At 43.7% G+C, this 23,538-nt stretch overlaps 1 protein-coding gene and 1 long non-coding RNA gene across 6 annotated transcripts in view; one reads left to right on the top strand and one right to left on the bottom strand.

Annotated features, from left to right (window-relative positions):
- The window catches only part of recql5 (RecQ helicase-like 5), a 152,509-nt gene that overhangs the window by 58,589 nt on the left and 70,382 nt on the right, over window positions 1–23,538 (bottom strand). The gene's annotated exons all lie outside the window — the stretch shown is intronic.
- LOC137384198 (uncharacterized) lies at window positions 2,585–17,742 on the top strand. The gene is made up of 3 exons (XR_010977540.1): window positions 2,585–2,754; window positions 13,675–13,880; window positions 15,029–17,742. It is a non-coding gene; the product is annotated as an uncharacterized lncRNA (long non-coding RNA).

The raw sequence follows: 23,538 nt of genomic DNA, 5'->3' as shown, positions 1-23,538 counted from the left end.
TTCTTATATACCCTGCATTCTCACTGTAATACTGTTATCCTGCACCCGTCACTGTAACTCTCTAATACCTCCCATACTCGCCACTGTGGCACATCATACCAACACCTCTCACTGTAACATTGATGTACAACACATTCCCTAAATTTTTAATTAATTGGTTCTGCTTTTCCTTTATCTCTCACTAGTTCTCCTATCTCAAATGTTGTGACTCTGATTGCCTGGGGAGATGCTAAACAGCATTCAGGATTCTTCCTACAGTGTAAAAAGGATGCAGAGTTACTGTTGGGCTGCTATTGGACACCTGTTAGCAGCCAGCTGGCTAAGTTGATTTATGGCCTGGAGAGTTCGGAAGCAAGGACAGAAAATATATTGAAGTAGCACAGTGCAGCCCATGCTGTACATTTCACTGCACTGTATTGTGCAGGAGCATGTGCAGAGGGTTCGGTCAAACACCAAACCTTAACAAAATCAGCAGGTAGGTACAATTCTGAGAAGCTATCATGGAACATATGGAAGGCATGGCATAGTGATCACTGGCTTAGCAGTGTTTATGACCGATAAACTTTGATGATGTTAGAATGGTAAACAGAATCATAGAATGGTTACAGCACAGACAGAGGCCATTTGACCTATCATGTCCATGCTGGCTCTGCAAGAGCAACTCAGCTAATCCCACTTTCCCACCCTTTCCCTGCAGCTCTGCAATTCTTCTCTTCAGGTGCTCATTCAATTCCCTTTTGAAAGCCACGATTGAATCTACCTCCACACTTGCATTCCAGATCTGTATCACTCGCTGTTTAAAAAGGCTTTTTTCTATCTCGCCATTGCTTCTTTTGCCAATAACCTTAAATGAGAGTCCTCTGGTTCTCAATCTTCTAATATAGTCTCTCCAGACCTCTCGTGATTTTGAACCTTCTTTCAAACCTCCTCTCAACCTTCTCTTCTCAAAGGAGAACACCCCCAGCTTCTCCAATCTATCCACGTAACTGAAATTCATCATCCTTGGAACCATTCTTGAAAATCTTCGTGCAACCTCTCTAAAGCCTTCACATCCTTCCTAAAGTGCAGTGCCAGAATTGGACGCAATACTGCAGCTGAGGCCGAGCCAGAGTTTTATAGAAGTTCATAAGCAGTAATCACCAGCCTTTGCCCAAGAATATTACTGCTCTGAATAACCTTTGAGAAGCCAACATTACATCAAAACAGAGTAACTAATACAATACACACTGATGTACCACCCTCATTCTTCCTCTTGGAATCTCATGCTTTTAAAAGCAAAGTTTGGTATTATCTATCCACTAGTTTTCAAATTTAGCATCATATTTCCACCTTGGTGATGTCCTGTACTATTATCCTCCACCTCATCTTCTCAATAAAAATGTCTGAAGTATGAACGCGTTCAAGGCAAGAGCTACAATCTACTGTTGTCTGAGAATATTGTGAATGAGAGATTCTGTTGTTTCTTGCTATGCTGTATGACCAGGGTTCTCAACAGGGGTTTGGCAAGGTTTCATGGGGTCTGCCAAAAATAATCAGGGCTCAATGGCCGATCTCTAGTTTAATCTGAACACTGGCACACTGAAATACACAATGCAAGAGAGAGTGTGAGAAAAACACACATTAAAATAAAAGGGAACAAACCTTGTCATGGGGAGCCACGGGACAGCAGCAATAGGAGCGACTAAAGGCACCAGGCTCCGAGCCCCCATCTCTGTACTATACATATGGAAATACGGCCAATTATTGCAATCCTCAGGCATGTGCCAACAAAACTCTGGGCAAAAATACTGTCAGCCTTTGGCCACTCAACGCCAGAGAAACATGGGGCTGACTGGCGTGGGTTACTTACCAAAGCAGCCATCCTCAGAGAGGGGAAAGAGACTGGTCTTTGAGCCAGTTCATACAAAGTGGAGAGTTGCTGTGAATGTTTGGTGTGACAGAGCAGATGAGCCCCCAACAATAGCAGACAGGAGTAAAACAAAATAATATATGTTCAATTGCATAACTAATTTTTATACAGAAAAAAAGATGTCGTGTTACAGGGAATCCTTGGAATTTTTATAATACAGGACGGTGGGGGACCTCAGAAGCAAAAAAGGTCGAGGAACTCTGCTCTATGACTCACTTTACCAGTTAATGATACAGTAACAAGAGAGTGAACATAAATTTAAGATTACAAAAAGGATTGAAGGATGAGGCTGCACAAATTCGCTACAGATGATGGTTATAATGTGGAATCCTCTGCCACAAATATTGTTATGAAATTCTTATTTGCAAAAGACAAATTACGAGGGAGTGAGCAGCAGAATGAGATTGGCTCGTGTAGAATTCTTTGGTGCAGACTTGAAAAAGAGTTAAAGGGCCTGTTTCTGTACTGTGACGTTCTAAAATTCCTGGAACAGTGAACAGCAATTTTCTGAAGTCTGAAGACGTGTGCTGCACTCAGTACAGAGAGCATTTGTATGTAGCATGCACTAGCTGACACTGAGAAATTGTACTGCGGTCAGATTTAACAGCCTGACCATCACTGATATAAAAACACAAACCACATTGGCTTTCTTGGAATCCCTTATAAAATGAGAAAACGATTGTCACCACAGTAACAACACAAAAAGCCCATCTGCAGAGAAGCTGAGAGCCTGAACAGTGCAGAAAAAAAGACACGGGGAATTAGTGTGAGTAGTTGTTGTAGTGGAATCAGAGACAGAAGAAAGAAAAGAACAAGGACATGACAACACTTCCTTCAAGTTAACGGTAAGAATTCATTGGAAAATGACAACTGCCAGGGTACAACTAAGGTTTTTAAGTTGTTTGAGTTGCACTCAAATGGGACACAGGATCCACATGCACTGCTCTCTGTTTACCATCCTTCTTGATGCAGCTCCAATTTATTCCCTTGGAGGGTAAAGATCTAACAATTCATACAATTAACAGGGGAGGGAGGAGGAAATAGAGAGTTGGCTCTGCAACTTTGGTTGTAAATGAAGACCTGACAGCAGGTTTCAGGTCCCATGACAATATGGGTGTCCCAAATCACCAAGTCTTTGGTGCTCAGCTGCTAACAAATGTGTCAACAACGGGAGCGCTGGGCACTGCCAGAGAAAGCACTCCATCAACATGGTTGGGATATCATGGAGCCTGGTGTTCCTGGGCGCTGGGGAGCAAAAACCAGCCAGGGCTCCTGGCCCGATCACTGCTCAACAATCCTAGCCAGAAAGAGTGCAGGTGGACACCACGCAAGGGCAGGATTGGGCCTGGCTGTGATGGCCAACCCCACGGACGAATAAACTGCTGCTCTCCACCATTAAGACCTGTGCAGAAAGAATGAGCGCCCGGGAGAAAGCACTGGAGGGTGGCTAGGGCTTCTGGAATTTACCCTTTAGGGAGAATCTGGTATCCCTAACTCTTATGCTGATCCTCTCTCCTCACAACTAAGGGGCAGCATTTGAAGGGCTCTCAGAGCAATTTACAGGCTTCACTGCTAAATTACCCCATGTTCCATGCGAGTAGTTAAATGGTGCAAAATATATTGAAAAGTAAAAGTGTCACTCCATGGACAAGACCATCCATATAGGGACAGGCTGCCTCACTGCAAGGAACTGGGTGCAACACCAAACAAAAACACAAACAGGTCTCCACAATAACATGGAATACTGGAATCCAGGGCTGTGGATTCAATACCAGGTGCATGATCTGATAAGCCAGCTCTGTATCCAAATCCAGGAGCATAATCCTAATACCAATTCCACATGCAACAAGAGTATGAGCCTGCTACCCAACTCCATATCCAATGCTGGCAATTCAATCTTGTTACTCTGTGTTAGGCAATTTGTCTAATGCTATCAGCGATGTGGACAAAAAGGGTGACTGAGAGGAAAAGAATCAAGAGCAACTACAAGACATTGAGGAGCAAGTGGCTACCTATGGGAAAAACAACAGAGGTAGTAAGAAAAGACGAATGATGATTGTTGATAGGCTAATAGTGGTAACTTCTTTTGTAGACATGATTCAGAATCCCAAGAGATATGTTGCTTCCCAGGTGTCAGCATTTCAGGCATCGTGGAGTGAATACAAAAGGTTCTGGAGTGAGAGAACAAGCAGCCAGAGATCATGGTTCATGTAGCAGCCAATAACATAGGCAGGAGTAGTTCTGAGGTTCAGCAAAGGGACTGCAACAAGTTAAACACTAGATTAAGGAGCAGGACTTCCAGAGGAGCCATTTCTGGATCCACACACTGGACCAGAAAAGGAACGCAAGTTTAGGATGGTTAGCGTACAGCTAGAAAGATGGCATAGAGTGGGAGGGTTGCAGATTCCTGGGATCACTTATGTGGCAAGGGAAGATTGCACAGATAGAATGGCCTTCACCTACACTGGAGAGGTGCCCATGTAAGGGAAACTTTGGAGGGATTTGTGAGTAGTTGATCACAGAAAACTGAGCAGAACTGCTAATTTGTAAACTGACAAACAGTGAGAAGTATTCAAAGTAGTATTTGGTACATGACAAAACTAACAAATAATCTTGAAAGACAGAAGTTGCACTTGTGTAGTTAAGTAAATGAGGTAAAGGACAATATCAAGGTAGATGAAAACAACAGCTTGCATTTATATAGTGCCTTTAACATAGCAAATGTCCCAAGGTACTTCACAAGAACATTATCAATCAAAATTTGACACTGAGCCACAGAAGGAGATATCATGACAGATGACCAAAAGCTTAGTCATAGAGGTAGGTTTTAAGGAGTACCTTAAAAGGAGAGAGATGTAGAGAGATGGAGAGATACCGAGATTAGGGCCAAGGCAGCTGAAAGCACGGCCACCAATGGTGGAGCAATGGAAATCGGAGATGCCCAAGGTGCCAAAATTGTAAGAGTGCAGAGATTTCAAAGGCTTGGGGAGCTGAGAAGATTACAGAGATAGCGAGGAACACAGAGACAGTGAGGCGAGCACAAAGAAAGATGGTTGTGGTTGTTGGAGACCATCAATTCAGCCTCAGGATCTTGCTGCAGGAGTTCCTCACGGCAGTGCCTAGGCCCAACCAACTTCACCTGCTTCATCAATGACCTTTCCTCCAACATAAGGTCAGAAGTAGGGATGATTGCAGGGTTCAGTACTATCTGCAACTCTACAGATAATGAAGCAGTCCATGTCCACTTGCAGCAAGACTTGGACAGTGTTCAGGCTTGAGCTGATAAGTGGCAAGCAACATGTGTGCCATACAAGTGCCAGGCAATGACCATCTCCAACAACCACTTCCCCAAGACATTCAACAGCATTACTATCACTGAATCCCCCACCATCAACAACCTGGGGGCCACCACTGACCAGAAACTTAATTGGACCAGCCACATAAATACTGTGGCTACAACAGCAGGTCAGAGGTTGGGTATTCTGCAGCAAGTTACTCACTGCCCAAGGCCTTTCCACCATCTACAAGGCACATGTCAGGAGTGATGGAATACTCCCCACTTGCCTGGACGAGTGCTGTTCCAACAACACTCGAGGAGCTTAACACCATCCAGGACAAAGCAACCCATCTGAGAATTTAAGGTGGTGGATGCCATTCACTCCTTCCACCACTGGCACACAGTGGCAGCAGTGTGTACCATCTACAAGATGCGCTGCAGCAACTTGCCAAAGTTTCTTTGACTGCACCTCCCAAACCCACGACTTCTACTGGCTAGAAAGACAAGGGCAGCAGGCACATGGAAACACCACCACCTGCAAGTTCCCCTCCAAGTCACACACCATCCCGACTTAGAAATATATCGCCGATCCTTCACTGTCGCTGGGTCAAAATCCTGGAACTCCCTCCCTAATAACACCGTGATAGTACCTTCATTACACATCCTGCAGTGGTTCAAGGCAGCGGCAATAAATGCTGGCCTTGCCAAGGATGCCCACATTCCACAAATGAATAATAGTGTGGCATAAAAGATAAGGAAAGGTGAAAATACAGCAGACTGAGAGCGCTATAAAAAGCAACTAAAGGGTACAAAGGAAGTAATGAGAGGAACAAAACTCGCAAGGGGTATTAAAGCTAACAGCAAAAGTTTTAATAAATACTTTAAGAGAGTGGTAAAGGGGAATCTGGGTTCTTTAAATACAGGTGCAGGTGTGACTAATGGACAATAATGAAATGGCAAACTTGTTAAAATAATACTTATTATCCAATCTCGCAATAGAGGAAAAATTATGAACAGTACAAGGGAACAAAAAAAGAATCAGAGAGAGGAAGTTAGTACACTTAATATAAGTTAATAAATGGTAATGGAGAAAGTAAGATAGACATTTCTCCAGGAGCTGACGATTTCCACCCTAGGAAATTAGTTCCCTACATTTGGGGATTGTACCATTGGATTAGAAAATTTCAAATGTCACTCCATTGTTTAGGAAAGTCAGGGAGGCAGAATTCATTTAACATCAGTTGTGGGGAAGTTACTGGGATCTATTATCAGGGACAGTGTGAATGAGCACTTAAGACAAGTATGAACTAAGCGTCAGCATGGCCTTGTGATGAATGGTTATGTCTGACTAAGCAAGTTGATTCTTTTTGAGGTCACTAGTATGGTGGATATGGGAGCATCCATGGATGTTGTCCGTACAGACTACTAGGAAGGCATTTGACAAAGGTTCTGCACAACAGATTACCAAAAATAAAAGCATGTGGATTGAAGGTAACCTTGTGACATAGACTGGAAATTGCTTGGGAGGTAAGGGACAGAGATTAGGGATAAAGCAAAACTTTAATGACTGGTGGGACAGAGCAAGTAGTGCTCCCTAGGGATCTGTTCTGTGGCTTCATACTTTCATCTTATATATTAATGACTTGGATTAAGGAATAGGGAGTCATATATCCAAGTTTGCATATGACACTAAGTGAGGAGGCAAGTGTGGATGGGAGCATCAAGTTACAAAGGGTCATATATAGTGTCATGCAGGTCCCCACCTGCCAAGCATGAGGCATATTAATTTTGCCACATGGACATTAAATTTCAAACTGTTGAAGTGAAGAAAGGACTTGTTAAAAAAATTGCCAGATCTTGCCTAGAAAGACATTTGCATATTAACATAGTGTTTGAAAGGACAAAGCAGCCATTCCCTGACACATTCAACCCACAATGGACCCTTCGCTGGAAAGATATTTGCATATTAACAGACAGTGCTTGGAAAAGACAAAGGACCATTCCCTGACACATTCAACCCATGGACTTTTAATCACCAGACATTGAAGGCGGGGGAGCTCGCATTCCAGTTTGACTGTTAAGATGGCCGAATACACAAAAGGACATGGTCAAACCAGCGAGTCATATGACTAACCTGCTGGGCAACCTGAGTTTTTTGAATTTGTACAAACAGTTTTGGGCAGAAAGCAGAATGCTTCTGGACTGAGATCATAGAGAGATACAGCACTGAAACAGGCCCTTCGGCCCACCAAGTCTGTGCCGACCATCAACCACCCATTTATACTAATCCTACATTAATCCCATATTCCTTACCACATCCCCAACTTCCCTCAATTCTCCTTCCACCTACCTACACTAGGGGCAATTCACAATGTCCAATTTACCTATCAACCTGCAAGTCTTTGGCTGTGGGAGGAAACCGGAGCACCCGGTGGAAACCCACGTGGTCACAGGGAGAACTTGCAAACTCCACACAGGCAGTACCCAGAACTGAACCCGAGTCACTGGAGCTGTGAGGCTGCGGTGCTAACCACTGCGCCACTGTGCAGCCCATCTCTCCTGGCTGGCTCGCCACAGCCTCTCCTGTCTGCATGCTCCCATCTTTTTCTCACGGAACTCCAAGTCCACTAAAGACATACAAACCCCAAGAGAGAAAACTCTCCTACAGCAAACAAGGTTTAAGAAGAATACTGAGCCCCAATGAAAAGCAAGATCTACCTACAATAAAGGACACCACAGTGATCTCGAAGAACTATAACACAAAAAAACCTCCTCAGATATTGCCTCAAATCTTTCCACTTTATTTCTTCTGTTTTCTTTCTGTCTCTATCTGCATGTGTGTATCGCGTGTGTATGCTAGCGTGGGCGCGTCATGTATCCGTAGGCGTTAACCGAATTAGAGGTAAAGTTTAAGTTTAATAAAATTTCACCTTTCCTCTTTAAACCTAAGAAAGTCTGCTTGTGCTGGTGTCTTTGCCTTATAATTGGAAAGCGGTGAACAAGGATTCACCAAGGGGGAGCTAAAAACACAGGGTGTTTAAAATTAAACCCTGTTATGGTAAGACCAGGTGAAGGCTGAGAGGGACCCCTAGACACCTTTCTCACCTGGTCGTAACAATACACAGACTAAGTGAGTGAGAAAACTACAGCAGATGGAGTTTAATATGGTTGGCATGGACATGGTGGGCTGAAGGGCCTGTTTCTATGCTGTGTGACTCTATGACTCTAAGTGTGAGGTCATCCACTTAGGATCCAAGAAAGACAAACCAGAGTATTTTCTCACTACTGTGTGATTATGAACTGTGGACAAACAAAGGGTTTAGATGTCCATGTACACAACTCACTAGAAGATGTGCACAGGTATGAAAGTAAATCAAAAAAGCTAATGAAATGTTGACCTTTGTCTCAAGGCAGAGGAAGTGACACTTCAGTTGTGGAGTCTTGGTTAGACCCCATCTGGAATACTGTGCTCAGTTTTAGGCACTGCAGCTCAGATATGTTCCCTCGGAGGAGGTACAGCATGGATTCACCAGAATGATACCGGGGCTAAAGGGGTTAAATTAAGAAGATAGGTTGCATATCGTGATCTAATCGAAGTGCTTAAAGTGAGAAAGGAATTTGATAGGATAGAGACAGAAACTATTTCTGTTGGTGGGGGAATCCAGAACAAGGGGGCATATCCTTAAAATTAGAGCTAGGCCATTCATCAGCAAAATCAGAGAGTAGTTTTGCAAAGGGCAGTGGAGATTTAGAACTTGCTCTGCCAAATGGCTGTGGAATGCTGGGGGTCAAATGAAAGACTGAGATTGATAAATTTTGTTAGGTAGGGTATCAAAGGATATGGAGCATAGACAGATGAATGGAGTTGAGGTTTAGGTTAGCATGATCTAGTTGAGTCAGAGAACATGTTCAAGTGGCCTCTTCCTGTTCCTATGTCCACAAGTACTCAGCTCCAGGTGCAGTACCATGAGTACGATTCTAAAAAGCCAGGTCACATCCAACACTGGGAGGATGATCCTTTCAACTGGCTATACTGTATTCGAGCAATGGGGAGTTAGACTTCAGCCTGTACCAAACAGCTAAGACAATACTTTCCGTGTCAAAAATATTTATCTAAGCAATTAATTACGGTGCCACTTTTCATACCCTGAACACAACAGAGAAACAGTTACTTAGACTGGTCTGTATGAGTGTGACTTTGCTGCTGCTGTGCGTGCTGCAATGAAACTCCCATTAACAGTTGAACAAGTATTGCTGGTCTGAACCAATGCATTCCTGTGCTTATGAGAGCTGGCTTTGTCCTTCATTCGGGGGCTGAGCTACAGCAAACACGGCTCTTATATTCTCTGACCAGAGGCCAACAGTACCTCAAAGAGCACACTCAAACACTGCCTCAGTGTGAACATAGCTGCTGTTAATATCTCAGACTGCAGTACAGGCAAGGCATGTGCAAGCTACACAGCAGAGGACAATGTGGCACTTCAGCATACCAATCTGTGAGAAGGTAAGGACATTATGCTTAATTCGTGAAGGCACGCTGGCACTCTCAGAAACTTGCAGTTTTTGCTGAGTAAAGTAAACCCAACATTGATAGTAACATTTCCAAAATATAACTATGCCAGGAATGTAGTTGAGAATTCAACTTGATCATGCTTTCCCCCAAAGTGGAGGTGACAGAAGAAGAAAAAATACAACCAACACTACTGGAAACTGACAGAAGAAAGCTACAAAACTGTATAATACTCTGACGTGCTCTTTTCCAAACTGGGGTCTCCAAGATCATCAGGTTTCTGTATTGCCTTATTTGTTGTCTGACTAGCACATTACTTCTCTGCCATAAACAAATGAAAGGACAGCACTGTTTGCTTTTGGGTGGCTAATCTTTCTGAAGTTAAGAGAGGGTGTCACTTTTTGCAGTGGGTCCCCCACAGAGAAAAGTTTGATAACGATTACTGTGGACAGGAGCCAAAGGTCTAACGACTTCCATAAAGATACAGATTAACTAATCCTTTGAAGGAGGTTTGCCGAGGTTTTCTTAGAGAATCCTCTAAAGTGAAATCTGCTGAGCAGATTTCGGTAGCTCTGTTTCTGTGGGCTTCTGTCAGTTAGCATCTGTGCTAGCAACTCAGTACAGTCAGCATTCAGCACGGCAGCAGGGATCAGGTTACAGTGGGTGGCAGATTGTGATCATCTCTTGGTTTGGTTACTCTGAACCTAGAGGTGCTCCAGGCAATACAGAACCTATATAAAAAGAACTTGCATTTATATAGTACCTTTTATTACCTCAGGACATTCCAAAGCCCTTTACAACCAATTATGTGCTTCTGAAGTGTGGTCACTGTTTTAACGTAGGAAATAAAGCAATTTGTGCACAGCATGGTCCTACAAATAGCAATGTGATAATGACTAGATAATCTGTTTCAGTGATTTTGGTTTTGGGATAAACGTTGGCCAGGACACGGGTGAGTAACTCCCCTGCTCTTCTCTGTATAGTGCTACAGAATCTTTTGTGCCCCTGAAAGGGCAGACAGGGCCTCAGTTTAATGTCTCATCCAAAAGAAGTATCTCATAGCACAGCACTCGCTCAGGACTGTACTGAAGTGTCAAGGTGGATTATATATTCAAGTCTCTGGAGTGGAACTTGAACCCACAACGTTTTAACTCAGAAGCAAAAGGGCTACCGTGTTGAGTAAAACACAGCAGGAAAGAGAACAAATGCTGGAAACGTGTAGCAGGGCCTTCAGTTCTAAAAGCTTTCTGATGGAAATGTTAGCCTGCTTTCAGATTCTGTTGAACTTGCTTTACATACGAATTAGGAGCAGGAGTAGGCCACTCAGCCCCTCGAGCCTGCTCAAGACTCTGCTTCCACTGCCTTTTGAGGTAGAGAGTTCCAAAGACTCACGACCCTCAGAGAAAGAATTTCTCCTCATCTCTGCCTTAAATGGGCAACCCCTTATTTTTAAACAGCGACCCCCTAGTTCGAGATTCTCCCACAAGGGGAAACATCCTTTCCACATCCACCCTGTCAAGACCCCTCAGGATCTTATATGTTTCAATTAAGTCGCCTCTTACTCTTCTAAATTTCAGCGGATACAAGCCTAGCCTGTCCAATCTTTCCTCATAAGACAGCCCGCCCGTTCCAGTTATCAGTCTAGTAAACCTTCTTTGAACTGTTTCCAACGCATTTACATCCTTCCTTAAATAAGGAGACCAATACTGTACACAGTACTCCAGATGTGGTCTCACCAATGCCCTGTATAGCTGAAGCATAACCTCCCTACTTTTGTATTCAATTCCCCATTTATCAAATAAATGATAATATTGTATTAGCTTTCCTAATTATGTGCTGTACCTGCATACTAACCTTTTGCGATTCATGCAGTAGGACACCCTCTGCATCTCAGAGCTCTGCAATCTCTCACCATTTAGATAATATGCTTCTTTATTATTCTTCCTGCCAAAATGGACAACTTCACATTTTCCCAACTGCCAGATTTTTGCCCACTCACTTAACCTATCTATATCCCTTTGTAGCTTCCTTATGTCCTCTTCACAACCTACTTTCCTACCTAGCTTTGTGTCATTAGCAAATTTAGCAACCATACCTTCAGTACCTTTATCAAAGTCATTTATATAAATTGTAAAAAGTTGAGGCCCCAGGACAGATCCCTGTGGCACACCACTCGTTATATCTTGCCAACCAGAAAATGACCCATTATGCCTACTCTCTGTTTCCTGTTAGCTAGCCAATCTTCTATCCATGCCAATATGTTACCCCCTACACCATGAGCTTTTATTTTTTGCAATAACCTTTGATGTGGCACCTTATCAAATGCCTTCTGGAAATCTAAGTACAATACATCCACTGGTTCCCCTTCATCCATAGCACATGTAACTCCCTCAAAGAACTCCAACGAATTGGTTAAACATGATTTCCCTTCAACAAAACCATGTTGACTCTTCCTGATTACCTTCAACTTTTTCTAAGTGCCCTGCTATAACGTCTTTAATAATAGCTTCTAACATTTTCCCTAAGGCAGATGTTATGCTAACTGGCCTGTAGTTTCCTGCTTTCTGTCTCCCTCCCTTCTGAATAAAGGAGTTACCTTGGCTATTTTCCAGTCTAGCAGAACCTTCACTGAATCTGGGGAATTTCGGAAAATTAAAACTAACGCATCAACTATCTCACTAGCCACTTCTTTTAAGAACCTATGAAGTCCATCAGGACCCGGGGACTGGTCAGCCCGCAGCTCCAACAATTTGTTCAGTATCACTTCCCTGGTGATTGTAATTTTCTGGAGTTCCTCCCTCCCTTCCATTTCCTGACTTACAGCTAATTCTGGGATGTTACTTGTATCCTCTATAGTGAAGACCGATGCAAAATTCCTGTTCAATTCATCTGCCATCTCCTTATTATCCATTATTCATTCCCCAACTCACTTTCTATAGGACCAACGCTCACTTTGTTAACTTTTCTTCTTTAAATATCTACAGAAACTTTTACTATCTGTCTTTATATTTCTAGCTAGCTTTCTCTCGTACTCTAATTTTACTTTACTGATCAATCTTTTAGTCAATCTTTGCTGTTTTTTATATTCTGTCCAATCTTCTGACCTGCATCCCATCTTCGCGCAATTATATGCTTTTTCTTTAAGTTTGATACTATCTTTAACTGTTTCAGTTAACCACGGATGGCGGGTCCCACCCTTGGAATTTTTCTTTCTCATTGGAATGTATCTATCCTGTGTACTCTGAAATAAAGACCTGCTCGGATCTGCAAATGAGACTCGAGCCGAGCCCGACAGAACGCCATCCAACCCTGAGCCCGACCCGGCCTGAGTCCTTCCATTTTTTCCTGCACCCGACCCAACCATCAGTTAACCTACCTTCTGTTTTTCACTTTGTTCCTTACCTGCACAAGCTTAAAATAACTGTAACAAAACCACCTTTAAAGTCCAAAAAATAAATTAACATTAGAGAGTTACTTACCTGAGGTGGCGATAGAGTGTGTCCGATCCTGCCTGACCCGAGCCCAAATGCTGGACCCGGAAGTGCGACCCGACCTGACCCCGACACATGTCTGAAATATCCCCTTAAATGTCTGCCACTGCATCTCTATTGACCTATCCCTTAACCTGATTTGTCAGTTCACTTTAGCTAGCTCTGCTTTCATGCCCTCATAATTGCCCTTATTTAAGTTTAAATTACTAGTCTTGGAACCACTCCTCTCCCTCAAACTGACTGTAAAATTCAATCATATTACGATCACTGCTACCTAGGGGCGCCTTAACTATGAGGTCATTAATTAATCCCATCTCATTGTACAATACCAGGTCCAGGTACATATCCAGCACTTTCTTCTCATTACCTCTGGATGAGAAGTTCAGAATCGTTAACTGCTGTGTACATTTTTCAGGCCCCTTCCCTGCCTAACAACCAGATACCTCTTAATATTAAAAAGTAAACCTGTCGTCATTGTGTTTTACAGATAATTACCCAGTGGCCCATTCAACACAATCTGTGCCGTAGAATTTCCCTTTGATTCGCTCCTGCAGCGCTCTGCCAGAATGTCTACTCAAACTAGCTTTGAAGAGCTAGAGATTTTCAGTGACAACCTAATTGCCAAACTTCGAGAATCCTACCAGTCTGACATTCTCAGATTTGTCTCCTTTATGATCATCCTGACATTCATCTGTAAGTACCAATTAAAATTCTTGGGTGAAAATTACTGCAAATTTGCTGAATGTATTCCTCTGGCTTCATGTGGGCCCATGAGGCCCAAGAAGATATTGAACCCTTTAGAACAAAGGAACTAATATTAACGATTCAAGACAATTCATCCAAGGAAGATAGTCCTGAGCCACTGAGCATTAGAAAAATAGCAGCTTCTCTGGACGATACCATACAGCAATGGTCTGCTGTAACAGATACAGGGTCCTGCTGACCACATGAAACAAATGCTTGCTGCTGAACATTCCACAGCCTGCTGGAGATAGGCATGTATTTGCTTAATCAGGCCAGCTGCTTTATCCATGACACCATGCCAGCTGGTAACGTTCAGTGCTGGTCGCATTTCATAATTTTTAATTTTTGGGCTCAGTAAAGTTGGTAGAGTAGCCTGAATAACAGTAGGCAATCTGCTTACTACTGGTGCTCCTCCATGCTGCTCTAGAATATTGCCACTCAGAGCTATCTCAAGTTTCCTAATCGCTTTAGTTTGCACTATGTATGTATACCCACTAAGTGGTAACAATATGGAACTCGCTACCACATGAAATGGTTGAGACAACTGGCATAGATGCCAGGAGAACATAGGACATAGAAGCAGGAGTACGCCATTTGGCCTGGTCTGCCACTTCATAGATCATGGCTGATCTGGTTGTGGTCTCAACTCCACTTTCCTGTCTGCCCCTCATAAATTAGATAAGTACATGAAGGAGAAAGGAAGAGAAGGATATGGTGTATGTTGAGCTGAAGTAAGGCTGAGGAGGCTCGTGTGAAGCATAAACTCTAGCATTGACCTGTTTAGCCCAAATGGCCTGGTCCTGTGCTGTAAATCTTATGTAAAAGACTTGCAGGTTGATAGGTAAATTGGCCATTATAAATTGCCCCTAGTATAGGTAGGTGGTAGGGGAATTGAGGGACAGGTGGGGATGTGGTAGGAATATGGGATTAGTGTAGGATTAGTATAAATGGGTGGTTGATGGTCAGCACAGACTCGGTGGGCCGAAGGGCCTGTTTCAGTGCTGTATCTCTAAATAAAATTTTTAAAAAATAAAGTTAGAGCTGGGCAATGCTGTGAATTCTGCGCCCACAATTATACTGTTCTCTCTTGTTTTCAGGTACTTTTCTCCTGCTGTTTCTCATTCCTGTTATTTTCTGCTGCTGTTCCTGCATTTTCAGCAAGAGAGCTGGCAGAGCGAAGCCCATGGCTCATCCCTAACTGCAGGAATCCTCCGATGGCATCACACATCAAGCAATGGACTACCCGGTGGTGGTGCTCACCTGAAGGTGGACTGTGCTGTTTATCTTTGTCCTGTGTCACCTTGTGGCAGCAGTGACTTCGAATCACAATAGGATGGGACAAAACACTTGCTTGAAGAACCTTCCCCAACACAGTTAACCCCATTGCAACAGTTTTGCTAGTTGATTGGCTGGATATCAAAGAACATCCCTAAAACCCACAGAAAACTCCACACCAGATAAATATAAACCTGTGTGTGCATCAAACCATTAACCAACATTTTAAACTCTTCAGAGCTATTGAAATTCATCATAAGGCCAGATACAGTGAACATGTTCATGCTCACCTTATACAAATGCTTCTCACCAAGTCATACAGCTTCCAGCAAATGCACCAGATGGCAAAACACAGGGGGCAACACCAATACCAAACACATCAATGCCAACAGCAATAACAAATGCACTAAACACCAGAGGAGCCCAGCAACCTCCATTCTAGACACCAACACAGTGACCCCCTTTCAATTTAACAAACTCCACTTTACCAAACCATTCTGACCACAGTTAGACTGACTTGTATTCAGCTCAAAGCCTTTAACATGAACACAAACAACAGGATCAGCTAAGGCACCAATTAATCTGCTGTGGTACTATTCAGTCTGGCAGCAAACTCCAGTTACTGTGGTCCCCTGTATATTGCCCATGCATTATTAAGATCATAATCGGTACATAGGAGCAACTCCTGGCCACAGAGAGCAGTTAGTCAACTCCCTGCCACAACCTGGCCTCTGTCACTCTTACACCAGCTTTCACAGTGGTTGCTTTTAAATGCCAGCTGACACATTTGATATTTATGCCACGGAATGCTATGCTCCTTTGAGCAGCATCAGATCAGTAACTAAAACTGCACAATCCATCACTTTCCTCTGGACACTCAAACAGGGCCTTCAGCCAGAGCCAATCGTAAGGTTGCCACTCATCGCTCACTATTACTTATATTTCACAATTCAAGATGTTTAATAAACTGTTGCCAATAAATGATGGCACTGATCTACTCACAATGCCAGTCTAGTCGATTGATCAGATTCCAACCCCACCTCCCCAATATTCCACTAAACTGACTGACCGATCAGAACTGATCAATACATTGACTGCAAACACACACCCCAAAGTATGTAGATATTGCTGCTGCTCAAGATCTGTGAAACAGTGGATTGCTGGGATGTGCTGTACTGATGATGATTACAGTACTTTTCTGCTGATAAACAACCTGCTGAGCAGAGGGCACTGCAGAAGCAGAACACCAATCTTCTGGGAAAGTCACAAGGTCCCACTTCAAACTCATGAGGTGGGTAAAAGCTTTGGCACATGGACACTCCCTGCTGAAAGTGATGCTGCTCACTCCAACACAATGGAAGTTTTGAGTTAAATTCAGATCTTCTCAAAAGCCATTAGCAAATCATGCCATCTATCACAAGAAGGTTTCTATATCTATTCTACCCTACTCTCTGAAAGGGAGCAGCTCCACTACCACTGCAAAATTTCTAACACCTTTTCCAAGTGGCCAATCTTCAGTCCTTCATGATCTCTGACAGTGAAAGTTGGCAAGCAGTTCAGTTATTTGAGAGGGAGGAGAGGAGGAATAAATCACAGCCAAGTCAAATTCTGTCCTCACCAGGTGGCCACACATAAATTTTGAAGCAAAGGATTATGATCATTGTGATCACTGGTGGGAGCCCTGCTTGACTTTGTTCTCCAAACTACAGCAGCAACGAGATCAACAGTAACACCTCAACAGCAAAGTCAGCACAAACCAGGCGTAGAGCCTAGACCTGGGCACTGCACCGATCTCTTACTACAGGACTGATAGAGGAATTCAAGACACTCGATACTGTTTTTGCCTAACATGAATTAAGCACTAATTGATTATCAGTGCTTCACTAATTACAGAAATAGCTTGACTGTTTTTTCCATAGTTCAGCATATTCTTGAATCTCTGAGAACCACATCCAATTGGCTTTTGAACCCAGTTCTGCTGTGCTACTTCTGGTCCTTCCCTGGTAACTTATTCCATAGCTCCATTACCCTTTAGATGTCAGGCTCCACCCAGCTTCCTTTCTTTTCTTCATACCTTCCTCATTATTAACCCCTCTCCCGGAATTTGAACCCTTCAGCACAGCTAACAATTTTTAACTCCTAGCAAAATCTTGAAAAATTAGATCATTTCAAAGTCTCCAAAATAAAATAGGCCCAACTTCTCCACAAGGTGCTTTAATCTCAGAGAGACAGAGACAGTCACCTGTGCAGGAGGTGGCACTGTTTCCCTGAAGGGGAGAGTCCTGCACAGCCAGCTGCAAGCTGAACATAAACATGTCAGCACCCACACAAATCAGTGAATCACTAAATAACAGTCAGCTGTAGTGAGTCCTTGCAGTGTATGGGGCCCATATTTCAGGAAGCTGCAGCAGCTGCCGAGGGCTTCAGCACTACAAAAGCAGCCTCAATTTTCCTCGTAACCTATATTACAGTACGATAGTAGAAACCCCTGTTGTGTGCCCTAGTTTTTTCAACAATAAAGATGCTTGAATGCTCATTACAGTTGCCTGAAAAATAAATCATTGTTGACAGAATTTTAATTGAACTATTCTGACAATTAAATAAAAAAGAAAAACTGCAGGAGCTGGAACCCCAAAATAGAAATATGTAACCAGTCACATAGAATCCGTAAAGAGAACAGAATGGTGGTGAGGTTTTGGGTGTTTCTTCATCAGAGATCTTATTTATTGCAAACAGTGGCTCAAACACAAGAACAAGAAGCATAGAATCATAGAATAGTTACAACACAGGAGGCCATTCGGCCTGTTGTGTCCGTGCCGGTTCTCTGCAAGAGCAACTTACCTAGTCCCACTCCCCACCTTTTCCCCGTAGCCCTACAAATCTTTTCGCTCTTCTTCTGTGCATTTCACTTCCCCATCTGCGGTTAATCCTTCAGGTATCCAGCCCTTCACTCCAAAAGCTGCCCTTTGGTTTTGTGTCCCCACCACTCCACAATGACCACAGTATCAGCTGCTTGCTTGAACTGCTCTGCAGCAGTAGACCATATGGCCCATCGAGCCTGCTCTGCCATTCACAATGATCATGGCTGATCTTAGGATTCAACTCTACTTTCCTGCCCGCTCGCCATACCACTTGATTCCCTGATAGACCAAAAATCTATCTATCCCAGCCTTAAATGTGTTCAACGATGGAGCATCCACGACCCTCTGGGGTAGAGAATTACAAAGATTCACAACCCTTTGAGTGAAGTAATTTCTCCTCATCTCAGTCCTAAATGATCACATGTCTTATCCTGAGACTGTGCCCCCGTGTTTTAGATTCCCCGACCAGCGGAAATAATCTTTCAGTGTCTACTCTATCCAGCCCTTTATACTCTTATATGTTTCAATGAGATGACCTCTCATTCTTCGAAACACCAGAAATTCAGGCCCAATTCATTTAATCTCTCATCATAGGACAACCCCCTCATCCCAGGGACCAATCAAGTGAACCTTTGCTGTACTGCCTCCGGTGCAAGTATATCCTTTCATAAATGTGGAGACGAAAACTGCACACAGTATTCCAGATGTTTTCTCACCAGAACCATGTACAATTATAGCAATACTACTCTTGGACCTGAATCAAAATTCTTTGATTGCATTGACATAACACTTAAAAACTGAAGACTCTTGGAAGTGACACTCGCAAGGCTACATTTATTGACCAACGCTCTCTCAGGCTCTCCAAGTGCCACATGCCTCACTTCAACACCTGCCACAATATCCTGTGCTGTGTGTGAAAGCTACCCACCGGCCCTAAACATGTAAGGAAACACCCGTGGGACGTACACCAGTCAGAATGAGTGCTGTGCAATCCCCTGGACCCCTCCTGAAAAACTGCATTAGAATTCCAACATGGCCCCAACTCACAAATCTGCAACACAATACTGAATCACCAGCATACCTATACACACAGAGTTAACTGTATCGCTGTAAGCTCCTGTAAATAATGTTACAACTCAATACATAAACCCATGAGAGATTTTGCTTCAATAAAATAAGTGAAGTAGCATTAAATAATTCTAATATTAATAGTCACTTGGTAGTACAGAACTTCAGTATTGCCGAAAAGAGACATGTTGTTGAAGCTTTCCGACTTTTCCGTCCATGCCGACCATAATGCCTATCTATACGAATCCCACCTGCCTGCATTAATTCCATATCCCTCTATGCCGTGCTCATTCAAGTACCTGTCCAGATGCCTCTTAAATGTCGCTACTGTTCCTGCCTCCACCACCTCCTCAGGCAGCTCATTCCAGATACCCACTATTCTTTGTGTGAAAAATTTACCCCTTTGATCCCCTTTAAACCTCCTCCCTCTCACCTTAAATCTATGCCCTCTAGTTCTAGTCACCCCTACCGTGGGAAACAGACTCTGGCTATCTACACTATCTGTGCCTCTCATAATTTTATATACTTCTATCATATCCCCTCTCAGCCTCCTTCGCTCCAGGGAAAACAGACCCAGCCTATCCAATCTCTCTTTATAACTCAAGCCCTCCAAACCAGGCAACATCCTTGTGAATCTTTGCTGCACCCTCTCTTGCTTAATCACATCTTTCCTGTAGTGTGGCGACCAGAACTGCACACATTACTCTAAATGCAGTCTAACCAACGTTATGTACAACTGTAACATGACATCCCTACTCTTGTACTCAATGCCTCGGCCGATGAAGGCAAGCATGCCATACGCCTTCTTCACCACCCTGTCTACCTGTGTTGCCACTTTCAGGGAACTATGTACTTGCACCCCAAGGTCTCTCTGCTTAACAACACTCCCCAGGGCCCTGCCATTCACTGTATATGTCCTGCCCTGGTTTAACTTCCCAAAATGCATCACTTCGCACTTGTCTGCATTAAATTCCATTTGCCAATCCCTTGCCCACTTTCCCAGTTGATCTATATCCTGTTGTAACCTTATACAACCTTCTTCACTGTCCACTATACCACCAATTTTGGTGTCATCTGCAAACTTACTAATCATGCCCCCTACATTCACATCCAAGTCATTAATATATATGACAAACAAGAGGGTCCAGCACCGATCCCTGCGGCACACCACTGGTCACCGGCCTCCAATCTGAAAAACAACCCTCCATTACCACTCTCTGCCTCCTATCACCAAGCCAATTTTGTAACCAATTGGCTAGCTCACCCTGGATCCCATGTGTTTGAACCTTCTGGACCAGCCTACCATGCTGGACCTTGTCAAAGGCCTTGCTAAAGTCCATGTAGACAACGTCCACCACCCTGCCCTCGTCAATCTTCTTGGTCACCTCCTCAAAAAACTCAATCAAATTCGTGAGACATGATTTCCCACGCACAAAGCCATGCTGACTATCCCTAATCAGACCTTGCCTTTCCAAATGCATATAAATCCTGTCTCTCAGAATCCCTTCCAATAACTTTCCCACCACTGATGTATGGTTCACCAGCCTGTAATTCCCTGGCTTATCCCTGCTGCCCTTCTTAAATAAAGGCACAACATTAGCTATCCTCCAGTCTTCCAGTACCTCACCCGTGGCTAACGATGATACAAAAATCTCTGCCAGGGCCCCAGCAATCTTCTCCCTTGCTTCCCATAGCATCCTAGGATACACCTGGTCAAGCCCTGGGGATTTATCCACCTTAATGCGCTTCAAAACCTCCAACACCTCCGCCTTTGTAATGTTGATATGCTCCAGGATATCGCTGTTCCGTCCCTTGAACTCACCAACTTCCATGACCTTCTCCACGGTAAATACAGACGAGAAGTATTCATTTAAGACCTCGCCCATTTCCCGTGGCTCCACACATAGGTTACCACAGTGATCCTTAAGGGGACCTACTCTCTCCCTAGCTACCCTTTTACTCTTAATATATTTATAGAATCTTTTAGGATTCTCCTTTATCTTATCTGCCAGGGAAATCTCATGGCCCCTTTTCGCCCTCCTAATTTCCTTAAGTGTACTCCTACATCCCCTATACTCCTCCAGGGACTCGCTTGATCCCAGCTGCCTATACCTCCTTCTTTGTCCTGACCAGACCCTCAATATCCCTCGTCAAGCAAGGTTCCCTAAACTTGCCAGCCTTGCCCTTCCATCTAACAGGAAGATGCCGGCCCTGAACTCTTCCTATCCCACTTTTAAAAGCCTCCCACTTGCCAGACTTCCCTTTACCTGTAAACAGCCTCTCCCATTCAACTTTTGAGAGTTCCTGTCTGATGCCATCGAAATTAGCCTTCCCCCAATTTAGGACTTCAACCCGAGGACCAGTCCTTTCCTTTTCCATAACTATCTTGAAGCTAATAGAGTTATGGTCCCTGATCCCAAAGTGCCCTCCCAATGACACATCAACCACCTGCCCAGCCTCATTTCCCAAGAGGAGGTCGAGTGTAGCCCCTTCTCTAGTAGGGCCATCCACATACTGCTTCAGAAAACTATCCTGAACACACTTAACAAATTCTTCCCCATCTGATGCCTTAGCACTAAGGCAGTCTCAGTCAATATTAGGGGAGTTAAAATCACCTACGATTACAAACCTATAATTCGTACACCTATCTGTGATTTCCCTACATATCTGCTCCTCCAATTCCCTCTGACTGTTAGGGGGCCTATAGTATAATCCCATCAAAGTGATCACCCCTTTCTTATTTCTAAGCTCTACCCATATGGCCTTGCTGGATGTTCCCCCCGGAATATCCTCTCTAAGTACTGCTGTGATGTCCTCCCTAATAAATAGTGCAACTCCCCCTCCTCTCTTACCTCCCCTTCTGTCACGTCGGAAGCATCAGTACCCCAGAACATTGAGCTGCCAGTCCTGCCCATCCCTCCCATACCTGTGCTGTACTGTTCTTTTCTCAACCACGTTTCCGTAATAGCTATATCACAATCCCATGTTCCGATCCATGCTCTGAATTAATCTGCCTTATCTGATAGTGTGGGAAAAAGGCACTGAAGTGGATGATCAGCCATGATTGCATTGAATGGTGGAGCAGGCTCGATGGGCTGAATGGCCTACTTCTGTTCCTATTGCGAATAGCCAAAGGGGTGTGTTATTTGATATGATCGGCCAGTCCTTGAGACGTACAGCCTACAGAGGCATTTTCTATGGAATGACCCCTAACTTCCTACCTCTTGCACATTTCCAAAATGTAGATGATACGCTTGCTATATTTGAATCTGCAGCTGGATGTAAGAATTTCCTTACATACCTTAATGCGTTCCACCCTGCACACAAATTCACCTTTGAAATGGAACAGTCTAATGAGCTCCCTTTCCTCAAAGTGCTAGTTGAGAAATCAGCAAATGGGTTCTCTACCACTCTCTACCGTAAACCTACCTTCACTGGTCAATACATGCATTGGGATTCCTATAACTTCACGTGCTATAAGATTGGCCTTATCAGCAATCTCGTAAGCTTGATACCAAAATAGGGCACATTAAAAATATCCTGCAGGATAATGGCTACTCTAAACGGATCTTTTCTCGTTGTGTATCATGCATACTCACGAAACAAAGAGTAGGCAGGAAACAAAGAGTAGGAATAAAAGGGTCTTTTTCAGAATGGCAGGCAGTGACCAGTGGGGTACTGCAGGGATCAGTGCTAGAACCCCAGGTATTCACAACATATACTAATGATTTAGATGAGGGAACTAAGTGTAATATCTCCAAATTTGCAGATGACACAAAACTGGGTGGGAGGGTAAGTTGTGAGGAGGATGCAGAGAGGCTTCAGGGTGATTTGGACAAGTTGAATGAGTGGGCTAATGCATGGCAGATGCAGTATAATGTGGATAAATGTGAGGTTATCCACTTTGGTAGCAAAAACAGGAAGGCAGATTATCTGAACGGCTATAAACTGAGAGAGGGGAATATGCAATGAGACCTGGGTGTTCTCGTACACCAGTCGCTGAAGGTAAGCATGCAGGTGCAACAGGCGGTAAAAAAGGCAAATGGTATGTTGGTCTTCATAGCGAAAGGATTCGAGCACAGGAGCAGGGATGCCTTGCTGCAATTATACAGGGCCCTGGTGAGGCCACACCTGGAATATTGTGTGCAGTTTTGGTCTGTATCTGAGGAAGGGAGTGCAGCGAAGGTTTACCAGACCGATTCCTGGGATGGCGGGACTGACGTATGAGGAGAGATTGAGTCGGTTAGGATTATATTCACTGGAGTTCAGAATAGTGAGGGGGGATCTAATAGAAATCTATAAAATTCTAACAGGACTTGACAGGGTAGATGCAAGAAGGATGTGCCCGATGGCGGGTGAGTCCAGAACCAGGGGTCATAGTCTAAGGATACGGGGTAAACCTT

The sequence above is a fragment of the Heterodontus francisci genome, chromosome 26 (assembly GCF_036365525.1).
Source record: "Heterodontus francisci isolate sHetFra1 chromosome 26, sHetFra1.hap1, whole genome shotgun sequence".
NCBI classification, from domain to species: Eukaryota; Metazoa; Chordata; class Chondrichthyes; order Heterodontiformes; family Heterodontidae; genus Heterodontus; species Heterodontus francisci.
This window is presented reverse-complemented; position numbering and strand designations above follow the sequence as displayed.